At 49.0% G+C, this 17,736-nt stretch overlaps 1 protein-coding gene across 3 annotated transcripts in view; it reads right to left on the bottom strand.

The window, feature by feature from the left end:
* Positions 1 to 17,736, bottom strand: part of DRAXIN (dorsal inhibitory axon guidance protein) — a 202,949-nt gene that overhangs the window by 144,454 nt on the left and 40,759 nt on the right. The gene's annotated exons all lie outside the window — the stretch shown is intronic.

Below are 17,736 nucleotides of genomic sequence, written 5' to 3'. Positions count from 1 at the left end.
CTCAGTTTGGGGTCATTTTGATCTTTTCTGTAATTTCCCTCGCTCCCTGGGGCAGAGCCATCTGTGTAGGATGTGATGTGGTTAGCCGTTTTGTAGCTTCTCTGTATAATGTGTGTTTCTTTGTTGTGTCCTGTAAGGACCCTCCTCCAAGGGCCTTCTGCCTATTATTTGTCCCTGCTGGTGCTTTCGTCTAATTTCTTTTATCAGCGCACTCTTTGTTCCATTATTTCCTCTCTGTTATTTTCTTCACATCTCCACAGTTTTTAATCTTTTGCAGAAAGTTGAAGAGAATGAAGAACTGATGTTCTTGCCTTAGGGTGCATTTTTGTATTTCAGGGTTCTATATTGTGCCCTTAACGACTAAATTCTATTTTCAGTATTTTTTCCTCAGTAGCATGTTTACTGTTCTGCACAGTGGATCGTGATTTGGGCTCCAGTATGAAGGGGCATAATTTCTAGAAAATGACAGGGTGGCGCTTCAAGCCATCTTGCTGCGCCAAGCTGCGTCATTAGGAAAGTGCAGGGATGCATCGCATGCACAGCAACACGACACATCCCTGTGCTGGCGCACAATTGGCTGCCTGGTGCCTGCGTTGCAGGGATGATTGTTTTTAGGCAGAAAATGACACCTTCCTGCACAAAAACAATAATTGATGGCGTTTTCCTCCTTCCAAAGAAAGAGCAAAAAACGAGGAGAAATAAAGGTATTTCTCCTCGTTTTGCCACATTACGCCTCTTCTGGGGAGGCGTTACAATCTGACGCATTCCCAGGTTTATGAAATCTTGTTAATCTGGGAATATGTCAGAATCCATGGGTGTTGCATGGGAACATCCACAGCAACACCCATGGAACGCCCCTTTCACGCAGCGTGGTGTGTGAAAGGGGGCCATATTTACAAGGCCATGAAAAGCCAACCAGGGTGGCTTTGTGTGGCCTTGTAAATATGGCGCAGCATGTTACGCCACTGAAGCATCAAAAAAAGTGACGCTTAGGTGGATGCAAGGCCCCTGCTGCATTTTTATGCCGCCAGACCATACGTTTGTGACGATCCGGAAGCACAGTGTGCTGGCCCATATTTACAAGACCACGTAAAGTCAGCCTGAGTGACTTTTCAAGGCCTTGCAAATATGGCCATCTTTCACGCATAACTCTGCGTGAAATGGGTGTTCCCACGCATCACCCATGGAATCTGATGCATTACCAGATTTACAAGGTTTCGTAAACCTGGGAATGCGCCAGATTCTAACGCCTCCCCAGGGGAGGCATTAAAGTGGCGCAACAAGAAGAAATACCTTCATTTCTCCTCGTTTTCTGCACACATAGAAGGAAGAGAATGCCATTTTGTACAGGAAGTTGTCCCTCTCTGCACAAAAACAATCATCTCTGCAATGCAGGTACTCTTGAACCATGATGCAAGGGTGCATGCTTTGGCGCTAGGCAGCCAGTTGTGCACCAGCACAGAGAAAACCACCATAATGCGTCATATTGCTCTTAATACGATGCATCCCTGCACTTTCTCAATGGCACAGCTCCACACAGCAAGATGGCTTGCAGCGCTGCATCATTTTCTAGTAAATATGCCCCTAAGACTTAGAGCTTTTTTGATTGGTTAAGAAAAATAATTTGTCCTGCATGGCTACTTATAACTGTGAATGGTTTCAGCTGGTTTATGTCATATGTGGGTACACCTGTGTGCATAGGTGTGAACTATTTCCAGTTCCTGGCAGCCTGCATATATTCAGAGCCACAATACAGCTAAATCTGACTTTCTTGCATGGATAAGGAGTGACGTGTCTTAGACTACAAGATAAAGTGTGGCAAATCAGCCTTTGTGTGCGTGTGTTCTAATTGAGTGACATCCCTCTTCAGAAAAACATCACTTCCAAGCTTCACAACTGTCTTTGGTAGGCCAGCAAGGTCTAAGTAAGTGTATCATTATACCAGGGTTACTTAGCGTAACTCCCAAACACCGGATTTCAGCATTTTCTGTGGTTAATATGTGGAGAAAAAAAAGAAAGAAAAAGAAAATTGCAGGGCCCAACCTAATGGTCAGGAGGCCAGTAGGGCGCACACCACACACTGCTATGTTTGCCTAAGGATTGACTAGACACACTAGTTCATCATGGGTTTTAAGAATATGGAACTGTGAAGATGTTGCTAGTTTTAAAAAACAGACAGACAGCGCCACCATGTAGGGGACAGTCATAATTACGTGCTGGTGTTTATAAATAGGTGCCCAGACCAGCACAAATTAAGCACTGCTTCTTTCACATATTTTTTTGAGCAGTCACTCTTTGTTGTGTGTTTTTTTTCCTGAGGGAGAGTGGTTTGAGTAGAAAATGTTCCCTGGGAGCTGTGAGAGTGATGTGTACCGTGGCTGAGGCATTCTTCTCAAAGGAGTGACTTTTGTACATGAGGTATGCAGCGTAATCTCATTTTGTGTAGCATGCATGAGTATGCATAAATTTTGTGGAAATTACATGCATTAAGATGAGAATGTGTGTGCTAGTTTGTCCACCAGTAATGCCATGCTCAGCTGAGGCAAAAAAAATCCCCTTCACCCTCATCATCCTCATCAGTTTTTGTCCTGCGCGCATTGTGGTCAGGATGCCAATCAACCAACAGACCTCTGGATTTTGGACAACATTTGACCAAAGAATAAAACAATTCTGTGTAAGTCACTTATATTGCGGAGTCTCAAAGTTAACAGGTCTAAAAAGACACCTACAATTTCCCATTCACGATTGGTTTCTGCAATCTGGTCTCCACCCAACAGACTCTCTCCTGCTCACAACTTAATGAAATGTTAATTTTCAGTCAAAATCCTACAATCGCAGATACAACACATAACATGCCAAATGACATGCGATACAGTACAAAAACAGCCTACAGAAGCGCCGATGTATTTATAATTACAGGATCGCTCTGTGGTCTGTGTACAAGACCTCCAGTTCGAGATGCCCCCCTACTCCAAAATGTGTTCTTCTAAGTGTTCTACGCCTTTTTTGAGGTAGACGTGTTCCATCAAATCGGTACAATAAAGAAGCTCCTCCCCCCTTTGCTGCATTTGTTCTGCCTTTGACTCGTGAACAATTTAAACTAAGATTTAAACCCGGTTTGAACTTTTTTGTTATTTTCACTCTGCCTTTCGTCATTTACAGTAAGGGCCATGGTAGGCCAAGCCGTGATTGATCTGATCTTGTGCTGCCGTGTTACATTGTATCTCCGCCAACTCCTGCAGAGCTTTGGCCTCTGGTTCGAGCCTGCAAGCAAAACTGAAGCAAGGAGGCCCGGAAGTCCCCAAGGAGGGTGAAAAGCCACCAAGGAGGCCCAGACGTCCACAGGGAGGTTACAGAGTCCCCAGGGATGCTCAGAGACTCTCAAAGAGGCCCGGAAGTCTACACAGAGGCTCCGAAACCCCCACGGAGGGTCAAACATCCACAAGGGTGCTAGGAAATCGCCAAGTTCTGAATAGTCAGCAGCCTTCTGGTGAGTATTTTTGTTGATTCTGTTAGAGGGTGTTCTTGTAGTCCAGCTTTCTTGTGACCAGGGCAGGTGTGATGGTTTTCCGAGTGCTGATTGGGACCCATTTGAAAATCTTCCTCAGCATCTTCAGGGTATGGAAGTATGAGGCGGTGACGCATTGACTTGATCGGTCATGTCGCGGTTGCTGTCAATGATAATTCTGAGGTTCTTGACGTTGGTGGTGGGTGTCAATCCTAGCTCTGTTGGCCACCAGGTGAAATTTCACAGTGATATACTTTTCCTGAAAATCACGATTTTGGTCTTGTCAATGTTCAGCTGTAGACAGTTGGTCTTCCTCCAGAGGGTATTTCAGTCATGCGGGCATTGAACTTGCTCCCGGTACGGGGCGTCTTGTCCATAAGGGAGAGAACGAGTTTCATGTCGGAGTAAGAGAGGACGTTGCTGTTGTGCGAGTGGATGATGCTAGCTTGAGGGATCATGTAGGTGTTGTGCTCAGGAAGGATACGTGTGGAACTTCGCAGATGAGGTTGCCGGCGTCCGAGTTGTACGGTGCCAGGCTGACGGACTGGGTCCTTCCAGCCAGGAAGGCGCAGATCCATTGGAATTCATGTCCTTGGATTCTGAGTCATGTAGGCGTTGCAGGAGGAAGGGGTGCGAGACTTTGTCAAATGCTGTCGAGAGGTCCAGGGGGATGAGGGCCACCATGCCTCTTCCTTCCAAAGTCATGTGGATGTCATCTGTGGCAGCAATACGGGCAGGTTTCGTACTGTGGTTGGGTCGGTACCCAGGCTGAGTGGTGTTGAGGAGCTGGTGGTTATGGGGGTATTCGTAACTATTGATCATTTTCTCAAAGACCTTGGCAGGGAATGGTAACAGCGAGATCAGTCTGTAGTTGGCGAACATTGAAGGGGCCAAAGAGGGTTTCTTCCAGTGGCGGCTCCTCCGCTAAGGCAGAGGAGCGTAGCCCCACTGCTTTAAGAGCAGTGCAGCTGAAAAATAAAATGATAATAACCTGGCTATTATCATTTTATTTTTCACTATGGGTTGGGGCGGGGCTGGGGTTATGGGGGAGGAGTGGTTTGCTCACTCCAAGTGTGCATGACTGGTTGGCTGGCCCTCTTGAGCCGGGCAAACAATCCTGTGCACTTTGTATCTTCCCCCACAAGGTTTGCTTTACACAGCCTGGTGAGGAACATGCAAAGCCTCACAGTTCTCGTCTTAGCGCCGAAGCATGGCGCTCAGACCAATCACAATGCTACATTGCTGCATTGTGATTGGCTTAGGGGAGGAAGCCTGTGTGCTTTCGGCTTGCTTCCACTACAGAAGCAGAGGAGAAGGCGGCTGAAGGCACCGAAGGGGAGAGACGGCTGGTCGCCCAGAAGCAAAAGTTAAGTGGATTTTTTTTTATGTTGTCTCCCCGCTCCCCCACTCCTCCACTCCGCCACCCCCGTCCTCTGCCAGACGTCACTGGTTTCTTCAGTAAAGGAAGGGTAGCAGTATATTTCCAAGCATCTGGGAAAGTCACACAAGAGGTGGAAGCATTCAGAATTGATGTGAGCATGGCACTGATGAGTTGCAGTGCTCTAGAGTAGGTGTGATGGGGGCAGGGGTCCGATGGGGCCCCTGAGTGGATTGGCATCATGGTGTTGGAGGTTTCTTGTGGAGTGATGACAATTCATGTGGTTACCATTGGTTCTTTCGATAAGATCAGGAGACTTTTGGCAAGATCTTTTGGGTCCAGTTGCAGGCTAAAGTTGCTGTAAATAGTGGTGATTTTGTTGCTGAAGAATTGAGAAAGATTGTTGCAGAGGTCCTGTGAGGGGATGATCAAGTCGAAGGTGGCTGCAGGTAAGGTGAAATCTTTCACAATGGCGAAGATTTTGTTGCTTTCGTTGGTGCTGGCATTGTTGCGGTCAGTTTTGTTATCCAGATCATTTGCCGGTAGCGTCTTAAGGCAGATTTAAATGTGCTCCTGGCTCATTCTCCTGGCTCATTCTGCATTTGTGCTCCAGCTGTTTGAAGTGGGGTTTCATCAGTCTGAGTTTCTCCATATACCCGCTGGTTGAGGTTTTGGATCTGCCAAAGTCTTAGAGAAAATCATCAATAGACACACCACAAATAACCCCACTACCACTGCTGGTTGAGGTTTTGGATCTTGTTGTATTGTAATATTTGAGGGGGGTTAGGGAGTTGGTGCAGGAAGTCATCCAATTGTTGAAATTCTTGACAACTTTAGGAAGGCAGTTGTTGTGTTCGTGTGGGTGGGTGTTGAGAGTGGTGTTCCAGTCCTGGTCAGTGATGCTGTTCCAGTTTTGGTTGGCTATTCTGGTGGAGGTGCATGTGCATTGGACCTAGAGGGGGATGCTGAACTTGTCAAGAGTGTGGTCTGTCCAGGAGGCTGGTGCGGGTTTGTCGACTTGGATGTTGTTGAACGTGATAAAAATAGAATAATAGAAAAATTAGAGTTCAGAAGATGTAGGTGGGTAGATCCCTTTTCTTGTTGCATGAGGGCCACACTTCTAAAGTCTTCAATGAGTCCTTTTGAGTTGGGGGTCAGCGTAGTGTTCCAGGTGGAAGGTCAAGTCTCCAAGTAGGATGCTAGCATCGAGGGCCAGTGGTGCGACAAAGTCCGTTATGGTGTCAGTGAAGTTGGGGCACGGGCCCAGTGGTCTGTAGATGAGAGTGTGTGTTAGAGTGAAGTTGGTTATGATGTAGAGCTTGAACAACAGATATTCCATGTTGGAGGATGATGTGTTCATGGATGCGGTGCAGCTGATACTGTTCTTGTGGACGATGGTAATTCCGCTTGCGAAGTCTGTCTTGCTTGGCAAAAGCTGGGGGGATAGCTGTGACTGTCAGGTACTAAAGCAGGGTTCAGCCAAGTGTCTGCGAGGAAAAATAGGCCTGGGGCATTGTCGTGCAGCAGGTCCCAGATTTCTGGAGTGTGTTTGGTGAGTGAGTAGATGTTGAGGACCAAGTGTTGATGGCCTACTTTTCATGCCCCATGTGAACTGTAAGATCTGACCATCCTCATGAGTTATGGTGCTTGTGGCACACAGATCTCTTCTAACCAGCTCTGAAACTTCATCTTTGGTAGTCAGAGTCCTGATGGTAGTAGCGGCCTGGCTGATGGCTTGCAGTTTCAATCTCCTGTGTTCTTGCCCTTGTTGCTGTGTGGCTTCAGATGGCCTTGTTTTGCCATTTGTTGGTGGGTTTTTTCAGAGTCAGTGCTAAGCCTGGGTGAAAAGAGAGGATGTGGCCTAATGGCTAGAGCGGCTGTCCTCGAAGCTGGGGAACCAGGTCCGAGTCTTGGCAGGGACACTCAACATCCTGTGATTCGGGGCAAATCTCGTAATCTCCCCCAGCCTAACAAAATGAATGTGTTTGTCTGTAACGGAACTGGTGCTCTTGTAAAGTGCTCTAATCCCTTCGGGTCGAGTTTGCGCTAAATAAAATCCCCCCCCCCCCCCAAAAAAAGGGGAAGTCTTCATGCAGACAGGACTTTCCAAGAGTTGCCCCTCCAAGAGCTTGGCCAAAAACGGTAGTGCTTACCCTGTCTTGGGGCAGTGGAGGTAGCAGAGACTGTGCTGTAAGTGCAAACTGGAGTGTTGATCCTTTTGGACTCCGCATATGAGCCTCGAAGGAGCTCGCAGGGGCACTGACGGAAGCCACACATCAACCAATGTGAATCTTCAATATCCTTAGGAACCCTCCTCAAAGCCTTTGAAGAGCCCCTGGTGGCTATGGAGAAGTTTGAACCTTAGGCATGGAGGACCCTGCGCTGGACCGAGCGGACTGTACTTGGGGCAGTGTGGACTTTGACTAGAGGAGCCCTCTGGGGCTGTGGAGAAGACTGAACTTTAGGCATAACCAGGGCCACTGGAATTATGTGATTTCCTGGCTGCTGCATTTTCCGCACAATTATGAATATGCTGTATTTGCCACATAATCCATCATCTGATGCATAATCTGCACATTTTAGCAAAAAAATTGTTTCTGGCTCAGAAGGTTCAAAAGTTACTAAAAACGCAGTAACACATTTTGCCGTGCAATGAAATGCCCTTCGCAAAAGCTGTCTAGTCAGCTTTCTGTTGCTTATCTCTGTATTTATAATAAAAACAGCACCTGGATGCCCTCAAGGGTGATTAGCTGTGCTCTACAAATTCCCATAACATAACATTTGTGTGTCACAGGGGTACTAATCATGGGAATCCTTTGCCCAGAGAATGTTGACAGGTGTAAAATGCCAAAATAGTGATGTAATACTAGCATAAAATGTGCTGATTTAGGTGCATTTTTTGCCTTTTCTTGTCGTATAATTTAGTCAACACTGCCTCATAATTTGTTCCTCTCCTGTTGCATAATTCCAGCGGCACTGCCTTTTATATTGAATTTAACACCTACAATTAATAAAACTAATATATTATTATTATTTGTTTTAATTTAAACCCTTATTAACATACACAATATTATATACAGCATTATTTTAAAGAAAAAACAATAATACACACTTTAAAAAAATATATATTATTTTCATCCCTATTCTGTTCCTCAATATATTTTGTTTTGAGTCTCGAAACTCGACATTTTTGAAACAACATTCCTGTCTTTTACCGTGTTGATAGCTGGACCCTTGAAGATGTGACCTCGCTCTTCCTTGAATCCTAATGAAGCGTCCATGATTTTCTAGTTCTAGAGGGCGCAGGTGGGTGTGAACAGAGGTCAAAGGGTGAATCCCAGAGGCAGGTGTTTGGTGCTGATTAAAAATGTCAGTCAATTGTGGTCAGAGCACGGACGGGACAGAAACAGACGAGGGGTCAGGTGTCTGCTGGGGAGGGGAAGAAGACCGGGGGGAGGGGAAGAAGGAAACTTTGACTCGTGAACAATTTAAACTAAGATTTAAACCCGGTTTGAACTTTTTTGTTATTTTCACTCTGCCTTTCGTCATTTACAGTAAGGGCCATGGTAGGCCAAGCCGTGATTGATCTGATCTTGTGCTGCCGTGTTACATTGTATCTCCGCCAACTCCTGCAGAGCTTTGGCCTCTGGTTCGAGCCTGCAAGCAAAACTGAAGCAAGGAGGCCCGGAAGTCCCCAAGGAGGGTGAAAAGCCACCAAGGAGGCCCAGACGTCCACAGGGAGGTTACAGAGTCCCCAGGGATGCTCAGAGACTCTCAAAGAGGCCCGGAAGTCTACACAGAGGCTCCGAAACCCCCACGGAGGGTCAAACATCCACAAGGGTGCTAGGAAATCGCCAAGTTCTGAATAGTCAGCAGCCTTCTGGTGAGTATTTTTGTTGATTCTGTTAGAGGGTGTTCTTGTAGTCCAGCTTTCTTGTGACCAGGGCAGGTGTGATGGTTTTCCGAGTGCTGATTGGGACCCATTTGAAAATCTTCCTCAGCATCTTCAGGGTATGGAAGTATGAGGCGGTGACGCATTGACTTGATCGGTCATGTCGCGGTTGCTGTCAATGATAATTCTGAGGTTCTTGACGTTGGTGGTGGGTGTCAATCCTAGCTCTGTTGGCCACCAGGTGAAATTTCACAGTGATATACTTTTCCTGAAAATCACGATTTTGGTCTTGTCAATGTTCAGCTGTAGACAGTTGGTCTTCCTCCAGAGGGTATTTCAGTCATGCGGGCATTGAACTTGCTCCCGGTACGGGGCGTCTTGTCCATAAGGGAGAGAACGAGTTTCATGTCGGAGTAAGAGAGGACGTTGCTGTTGTGCGAGTGGATGATGCTAGCTTGAGGGATCATGTAGGTGTTGTGCTCAGGAAGGATACGTGTGGAACTTCGCAGATGAGGTTGCCGGCGTCCGAGTTGTACGGTGCCAGGCTGACGGACTGGGTCCTTCCAGCCAGGAAGGCGCAGATCCATTGGAATTCATGTCCTTGGATTCTGAGTCATGTAGGCGTTGCAGGAGGAAGGGGTGCGAGACTTTGTCAAATGCTGTCGAGAGGTCCAGGGGGATGAGGGCCACCATGCCTCTTCCTTCCAAAGTCATGTGGATGTCATCTGTGGCAGCAATACGGGCAGGTTTCGTACTGTGGTTGGGTCGGTACCCAGGCTGAGTGGTGTTGAGGAGCTGGTGGTTGTGGGGGTATTCGTAACTATTGATCATTTTCTCAAAGACCTTGGCAGGGAATGGTAACAGCGAGATCAGTCTGTAGTTGGCGAACATTGAAGGGGCCAAAGAGGGTTTCTTCCAGTGGCGGCTCCTCCGCTAAGGCAGAGGAGCGTAGCCCCACTGCTTTAAGAGCAGTGCAGCTGAAAAATAAAATGATAATAACCTGGCTATTATCATTTTATTTTTCACTATGGGTTGGGGCGGGGCTGGGGTTATGGGGGAGGAGTGGTTTGCTCACTCCAAGTGTGCATGACTGGTTGGCTGGCCCTCTTGAGCCGGGCAAACAATCCTGTGCACTTTGTATCTTCCCCCACAAGGTTTGCTTTACACAGCCTGGTGAGGAACATGCAAAGCCTCACAATTCTCGTCTTAGCGCCGAAGCATGGCGCTCAGACCAATCACAATGCTACATTGCTGCATTGTGATTGGCTTAGGGGAGGAAGCCTGTGTGCTTTCGGCTTGCTTCCACTACAGAAGCAGAGGAGAAGGCGGCTGAAGGCACCGAAGGGGAGAGACGGCTGGTCGCCCAGAAGCAAAAGTTAAGTGGATTTTTTTTTATGTTGTCTCCCCGCTCCCCCACTCCTCCACTCCGCCACCCCCGTCCTCTGCCAGACGTCACTGGTTTCTTCAGTAAAGGAAGGGTAGCAGTATATTTCCAAGCATCTGGGAAAGTCACACAAGAGGTGGAAGCATTCAGAATTGATGTGAGCATGGCACTGATGAGTTGCAGTGCTCTAGAGTAGGTGTGATGGGGGCAGGGGTCCGATGGGGCCCCTGAGTGGATTGGCATCATGGTGTTGGAGGTTTCTTGTGGAGTGATGACAATTCATGTGGTTACCATTGGTTCTTTCGATAAGATCAGGAGACTTTTGGCAAGATCTTTTGGGTCCAGTTGCAGGCTGAAGTTGCTGTAAATAGTGGTGATTTTGTTGCTGAAGAATTGAGAAAGATTGTTGCAGAGGTCCTGTGAGGGGATGATCAAGTCGAAGGTGGCTGCAGGTAAGGTGAAATCTTTCACAATGGCGAAGATTTTGTTGCTTTCGTTGGTGCTGGCATTGTTGCGGTCAGTTTTGTTATCCAGATCATTTGCCGGTAGCGTCTTAAGGCAGATTTAAATGTGCTCCTGGCTCATTCTCCTGGCTCATTCTGCATTTGTGCTCCAGCTGTTTGAAGTGGGGTTTCATCAGTCTGAGTTTCTCCATATACCCGCTGGTTGAGGTTTTGGATCTGCCAAAGTCTTAGAGAAAATCATCAATAGACACACCACAAATAACCCCACTACCACTGCTGGTTGAGGTTTTGGATCTTGTTGTATTGTAATATTTGAGGGGGGTTAGGGAGTTGGTGCAGGAAGTCATCCAATTGTTGAAATTCTTGACAACTTTAGGAAGGCAGTTGTTGTGTTCGTGTGGGTGGGTGTTGAGAGTGGTGTTCCAGTCCTGGTCAGTGATGCTGTTCCAGTTTTGGTTGGCTATTCTGGTGGAGGTGCATGTGCATTGGACCTAGAGGGGGATGCTGAACTTGTCAAGAGTGTGGTCTGTCCAGGAGGCTGGTGCGGGTTTGTCGACTTGGATGTTGTTGAACGTGATAAAAATAGAATAATAGAAAAATTAGAGTTCAGAAGATGTAGGTGGGTAGATCCCTTTTCTTGTTGCATGAGGGCCACACTTCTAAAGTCTTCAATGAGTCCTTTTGAGTTGGGGGTCAGCGTAGTGTTCCAGGTGGAAGGTCAAGTCTCCAAGTAGGATGCTAGCATCGAGGGCCAGTGGTGCGACAAAGTCCGTTATGGTGTCAGTGAAGTTGGGGCACGGGCCCAGTGGTCTGTAGATGAGAGTGTGTGTTAGAGTGAAGTTGGTTATGATGTAGAGCTTGAACAACAGATATTCCATGTTGGAGGATGATGTGTTCATGGATGCGGTGCAGCTGATACTGTTCTTGTGGACGATGGTAATTCCGCTTGCGAAGTCTGTCTTGCTTGGCAAAAGCTGGGGGGATAGCTGTGACTGTCAGGTACTAAAGCAGGGTTCAGCCAAGTGTCTGCGAGGAAAAATAGGCCTGGGGCATTGTCGTGCAGCAGGTCCCAGATTTCTGGAGTGTGTTTGGTGAGTGAGTAGATGTTGAGGACCAAGTGTTGATGGCCTACTTTTCATGCCCCATGTGAACTGTAAGATCTGACCATCCTCATGAGTTATGGTGCTTGTGGCACACAGATCTCTTCTAACCAGCTCTGAAACTTCATCTTTGGTAGTCAGAGTCCTGATGGTAGTAGCGGCCTGGCTGATGGCTTGCAGTTTCAATCTCCTGTGTTCTTGCCCTTGTTGCTGTGTGGCTTCAGATGGCCTTGTTTTGCCATTTGTTGGTGGGTTTTTTCAGAGTCAGTGCTAAGCCTGGGTGAAAAGAGAGGATGTGGCCTAATGGCTAGAGCGGCTGTCCTCGAAGCTGGGGAACCAGGTCCGAGTCTTGGCAGGGACACTCAACATCCTGTGATTCGGGGCAAATCTCGTAATCTCCCCCAGCCTAACAAAATGAATGTGTTTGTCTGTAACGGAACTGGTGCTCTTGTAAAGTGCTCTAATCCCTTCGGGTCGAGTTTGCGCTAAATAAAATCCCCCCCCCCCCCCAAAAAAAGGGGAAGTCTTCATGCAGACAGGACTTTCCAAGAGTTGCCCCTCCAAGAGCTTGGCCAAAAACGGTAGTGCTTACCCTGTCTTGGGGCAGTGGAGGTAGCAGAGACTGTGCTGTAAGTGCAAACTGGAGTGTTGATCCTTTTGGACTCCGCATATGAGCCTCGAAGGAGCTCGCAGGGGCACTGACGGAAGCCACACATCAACCAATGTGAATCTTCAATATCCTTAGGAACCCTCCTCAAAGCCTTTGAAGAGCCCCTGGTGGCTATGGAGAAGTTTGAACCTTAGGCATGGAGGACCCTGCGCTAGACCGAGCGGACTGTACTTGGGGCAGTGTGGACTTTGACTAGAGGAGCCCTCTGGGGCTGTGGAGAAGACTGAACTTTAGGCATAACCAGGGCCACTGGAATTATGTGATTTCCTGGCTGCTGCATTTTCCGCACAATTATGAATATGCTGTATTTGCCACATAATCCATCATCTGATGCATAATCTGCACATTTTAGCAAAAAAATTGTTTCTGGCTCAGAAGGTTCAAAAGTTACTAAAAACGCAGTAACACATTTTGCCGTGCAATGAAATGCCCTTCGCAAAAGCTGTCTAGTCAGCTTTCTGTTGCTTATCTCTGTATTTATAATAAAAACAGCACCTGGATGCCCTCAAGGGTGATTAGCTGTGCTCTACAAATTCCCATAACATAACATTTGTGTGTCACAGGGGTACTAATCATGGGAATCCTTTGCCCAGAGAATGTTGACAGGTGTAAAATGCCAAAATAGTGATGTAATACTAGCATAAAATGTGCTGATTTAGGTGCATTTTTTGCCTTTTCTTGTCGTATAATTTAGTCAACACTGCCTCATAATTTGTTCCTCTCCTGTTGCATAATTCCAGCGGCACTGCCTTTTATATTGAATTTAACACCTACAATTAATAAAACTAATATATTATTATTATTTGTTTTAATTTAAACCCTTATTAACATACACAATATTATATACAGCATTATTTTAAAGAAAAAACAATAATACACACTTTAAAAAAATATATATTATTTTCATCCCTATTCTGTTCCTCAATATATTTTGTTTTGAGTCTCGAAACTCGACATTTTTGAAACAACATTCCTGTCTTTTACCGTGTTGATAGCTGGACCCTTGAAGATGTGGCCTCGCTCTTCCTTGAATCCTAATGAAGCGTCCATGATTTTCTAGTTCTAGAGGGCGCAGGTGGGTGTGAACAGAGGTCAAAGGGTGAATCCCAGAGGCAGGTGTTTGGTGCTGATTAAAAATGTCAGTCAATTGTGGTCAGAGCACGGACGGGACAGAAACAGACGAGGGGTCAGGTGTCTGCTGGGGAGGGGAAGAAGACCGGGGGGAGGGGAAGAAGGCCGGGGGCAGTGCGGTGGAGAAATGGGGGTGAAGGGGGGAGATGGACGTAAGGGACATAAGTCAAGAGAGGGAAGGACGAGGTGAGGGGGTGGTTTCAGTTTTCGGTGCCGCGGGGTAGGAGGTGAAGCAGGCCGAATACACGGTGATAAGGAGTGATAGTGAGGAGGGAGGACTCTGGGAAGGAAGAGAATAAGTACACGGAGGGAGACCAATGTGAATGAAGCACAGTGTCGTGACAAGGATACCACCGGCCCTCAATGCAAGCGAATTAATGGACACTGTAGTGTCCTGCGAGACACGTTCTAGTGCCCCGCAGGAAGCTGTCATCCCAGCCACTCCCTCGAGGGCTGGACACACTGCACCCCCGCACCCATCCATCACGGGTGCCACGACCTGGCCCCGTCAATAAAAGAGCCCGCTCGAGGCCAGTTACCACACTACATCCCTGGGTGTCTGTGTTCGTTGTTTCCTGCCATGTGGGCCTGAGGCCCGACACCACAGACACCTTCACTCCCTGTTCTGGTAGCAAAATACAAGCATTGTTATGGTGCAGCGGGCCCGGTGCTACGGCACCCGCTGCACTTTTGGCATCTACGCCCCTGGGAACGGAGAAGCAGAAGGCTTGTAAAACACACAGGTTGTTTTTATAGGGCATGGAAGGCCGCTCAATTATGTGCGGAAGAGACGGGATAATTGCGGAGGATAACAAGTATTGACAAAGGGTCGGTGGGAGCGGGTGTATGGATGGCACTGTAGGCGGTTTCGCGCGAGGCAGGTGGTGGCTCGTGGTGTTTGGAGGTGTCTGCGCAGAGCTGTCTCGAGCGCATACCGTCTATTAGAGACTTTCCTGTTGGTAGCTTGCCTTGGGGGTGTCTATGCCTAGCTGCCAAATGGTGGATTTGGGGCTGTCTGTGAAGAGCTGGCGGGTGAGGGTGACGGGTCTGTGCAGCGTTGCTGCATGGGCTTGGGGTCTCCATAGAGCTCGGTCGATGTGGCTGCTTTGTGTGCACAGATTCATCCGCCAGGCCCTTTCTCTGATGAGGCGGCACAAAAGTCTCCCGCAGGGGGCCACACACCTCGCTCGTATTAAAGTCCCCGCTTCTTTATACCCAAAGGACCCCTGCGGCCCCCGGACTAAAGCTCCATTTCTAAGCTGCACAGTCGGCTGGAAGCTGCGGCTGAAACCAGCGCTTCTGCAGAAAACATAATGAGAGAAGGCGCTGCAAGAGGAAAGAAAGAGAGGGCAGTGTCTGAGCATGGGAGCTGTGAGAAGAGGGGCAGTGTGTGGGCAGAGGGACCAGTGCGCGGGAAGATGGGCAGCGAGAAGAGGGCCCATGTGTGTGACCAGAGAGAATAGTGTATGAGCGGGGGGGGGGGGGGCAGTGAGAAGAGAGGACAGTGTGTGAGCAGAGGGGGCAGTGAGAAGAGGGGACAGTGTGTAACAAGAAAGCATAGTGTGTGAGCAGAGGGGGCAGTGAGAAGGGGGCTTAGTGTGTGACCAGAGAGCATAGTGTGTGAGCAGTGTAGGCAGGGACAAGAGAGAGCAGTGTGTGAGCAGAGGGGGCAGTGAGAAGAGGGGACAGTGTGCAACAAGAGAGCATAGTGGGTGAGCTGAAGGGGCAGTGAGAAGAGGGGACAGTGTGTGACCAGAGAGCATAGTGTGTGAGTTGAGGGGGCAGTGAGAAGAGGGGACAGTGCGTAACAAGAGAGCATAGTGTGTGAGCAGAGGGGGCAGTGAGAAAGGAACAGTGTATGACCAGAGAGCATAGTGGGTGAGCTGAGGGGGCAGTGAGAAGAGGGGACAGTGTGTGACCAGAGAGCATAGTGTGTGAGTTGAGGGGGCAGTGAGAAGAGGGGACAGTGCGTAACAAGAGAGCATAGTGTGTGAGCAGAGGGGGCAGTGAGAAAGGAACAGTGTATGACCAGAGAGCATAGTGGGTGAGCTGAGGGGGCAGTGAGAAGAGGGGACAGTGTGTGACCAGAGAGCATAGTGTGTGAGTTGAGGGGGCAGTGAGAAGAGGGGACAGTGTGTGACAAGAGAGCATAGTGTGTGAGCAGAGGGGGCAGTGAGAATAGAGGACAGTGTGTGACCAGAGAGCATAGTGGGTGAGCTGAAGGGGCAGTGAGAAGAGGGGACAGTGTGTGACCAGAGAGCATAGTGTGTGAGTTGAGGGGGCAGTGAGAAGAGGGGACAGTGCGTAACAAGAGAGCATAGTGTGTGAGCAGAGGGGGCAGTGAGAAAGGAACAGTGTATGACCAGAGAGCATAGTGGGTGAGCTGAGGGGGCAGTGAGAAGAGGGGACAGTGTGTGACCAGAGAGCATAGTGGGTGAGCAGGGGGGGCAGTGAGAAGAGGGGACAGTGTGTGACCAGAGTATAGTGGGTGAGCAGGGGGGGGCAGTGAGAAGAGGGGACAGTGTGCGACCAGAGAGTATAGTGTGTGAGCAGAGGGGGCAGGGACAAGAGAGAGCAGTGTGTGAGCAGATGGGGCAGTGAGAAGAGGGGACAGTGTGTAACAAGAGAGCAAAGTGTGTGAGCAGAGGGGGCAGTGAGAAGAGGAACAATGTATGACCAGAGAGCATTGTGGGTGAGCTGAGGGGGCAGTGAGAAGAGGGGACAGTGTGTAACAAGAGAGCAAAGTGTGTGAGCAGAGGGGGCAGTGAGAAGAGGAACAATGTATGACCAGAGAGCATTGTGGGTGAGCTGAGGGGGCAGTGAGAAGAGGGGACAGTGTGTGACCAGAGAGCAGAGTGGGTGAGCAGGGGGGGCAGTGAGAAGAGGGGACAGTGTATGACCAGAGAGCATAGTGGGTGAGCAGAAGGGGCAGTGAGAAGAGGGGACAGTGTGTAACCAGAGAGTGTAGTGTGCGAGCAGAGCGGGCAGGGACAAGAGAGAGCAGTGTGTGAGCAGAAGAGGCAGTGAGAAGAGGGGACAGTGTGTGACTAGAGAGCAGTGTGTGGGCAGAGGGGGCAGTGAGAAGAGGGCCCAGTGTGTGACCAGAGAGCATAGTGTGTGAGCAGAGGGGGCAGGGACAAGAGAGAGCAGTGTGTGAGCAGAGGGGGCAGTAAAATTGGGGACAGTGTGTGACAAGAGAGCATAGTGTGTGAGCAGAGGGGGCAGTGAGAATAGAGGACAGTGTGTGACCAGAGAGCATAGTGGGTGAGCTGAAGGGGCAGTGAGAAGAGGGGACAGTGTGTGACCAGAGAGCATAGTGTGTGAGTTGAGGGGGCAGTGAGAAGAGGTGACAGTGCGTAACAAGAGAGCATAGTGTGTGAGCAGAGGGGGCAGTGAGAAAGGAACAGTGTATGACCAGAGAGCATAGTGGGTGAGCTGAGGGGGCAGTGAGAAGAGGGGACAGTGTGTGACCAGAGAGCATAGTGGGTGAGCAGGGGGGGCAGTGAGAAGAGGGGACAGTGTGTGAGCAGAGGGGGCAGGGACAAGAGAGAACAGTGTGTGAGCAGAGGGGGCAGTGACAAGAGAGAACAGTGTGTGAGCAGAGGGGGCAGTGAGAAGAGGACCCAGTGTGTGACCAGAGAGCATAGTGTGTGAGCAGTGGAGGCAGGGACAAGAGAGAGCAGTGTGTGAGCAGATGGAGCAGTGAGAAGAGAGGACAGTGTGTAACAAGAGAGCAAAGTGTGTGAGCAGAGGGGGCAGTGAGAAGAGGAACAATGTATGACCAGAGAGCATTGTGGGTGAGCTGAGGGGGCAGTGAGAAGAGGGGACAGTGTGTAACAAGAGAGCATAGTGTGTGAGCAGAGGGGGCAGTGAGAAGAGGAACAATGTATGACCAGAGAGCATTGTGGGTGAGCTGAGGGGGCAGTGAGAAGAGGGGACAGTGTGTGACCAGAGAGCATAGTGGGTGAGCAGGGGGGGGCAGTGAGAAGAGGGGACAGTGTATGACCAGAGAGCATAGTGGGTGAGCAGAAGGGGCAGTGAGAAGAGGGGACAGTGTGTGACCAGAGAGTGTAGTGTGCGAGTAGAGTGGGCAGGGACAAGAGAGAGCAGTGTGTGAGCAGAAGAGGCAGTGAGAAGAGGGGACAGTGTGTGACTAGAGAGCAGTGTGTGGGCAGAGGGGGCAGTGAGAAGAGGGCCCAGTGTGTGACC

The sequence above is a fragment of the Triturus cristatus genome, chromosome 1_2 (genome assembly GCF_964204655.1).
Source record: "Triturus cristatus chromosome 1_2, aTriCri1.1, whole genome shotgun sequence".
In the NCBI taxonomy this organism is placed as follows: domain Eukaryota; kingdom Metazoa; phylum Chordata; class Amphibia; order Caudata; family Salamandridae; genus Triturus; species Triturus cristatus.
This window is presented reverse-complemented; position numbering and strand designations above follow the sequence as displayed.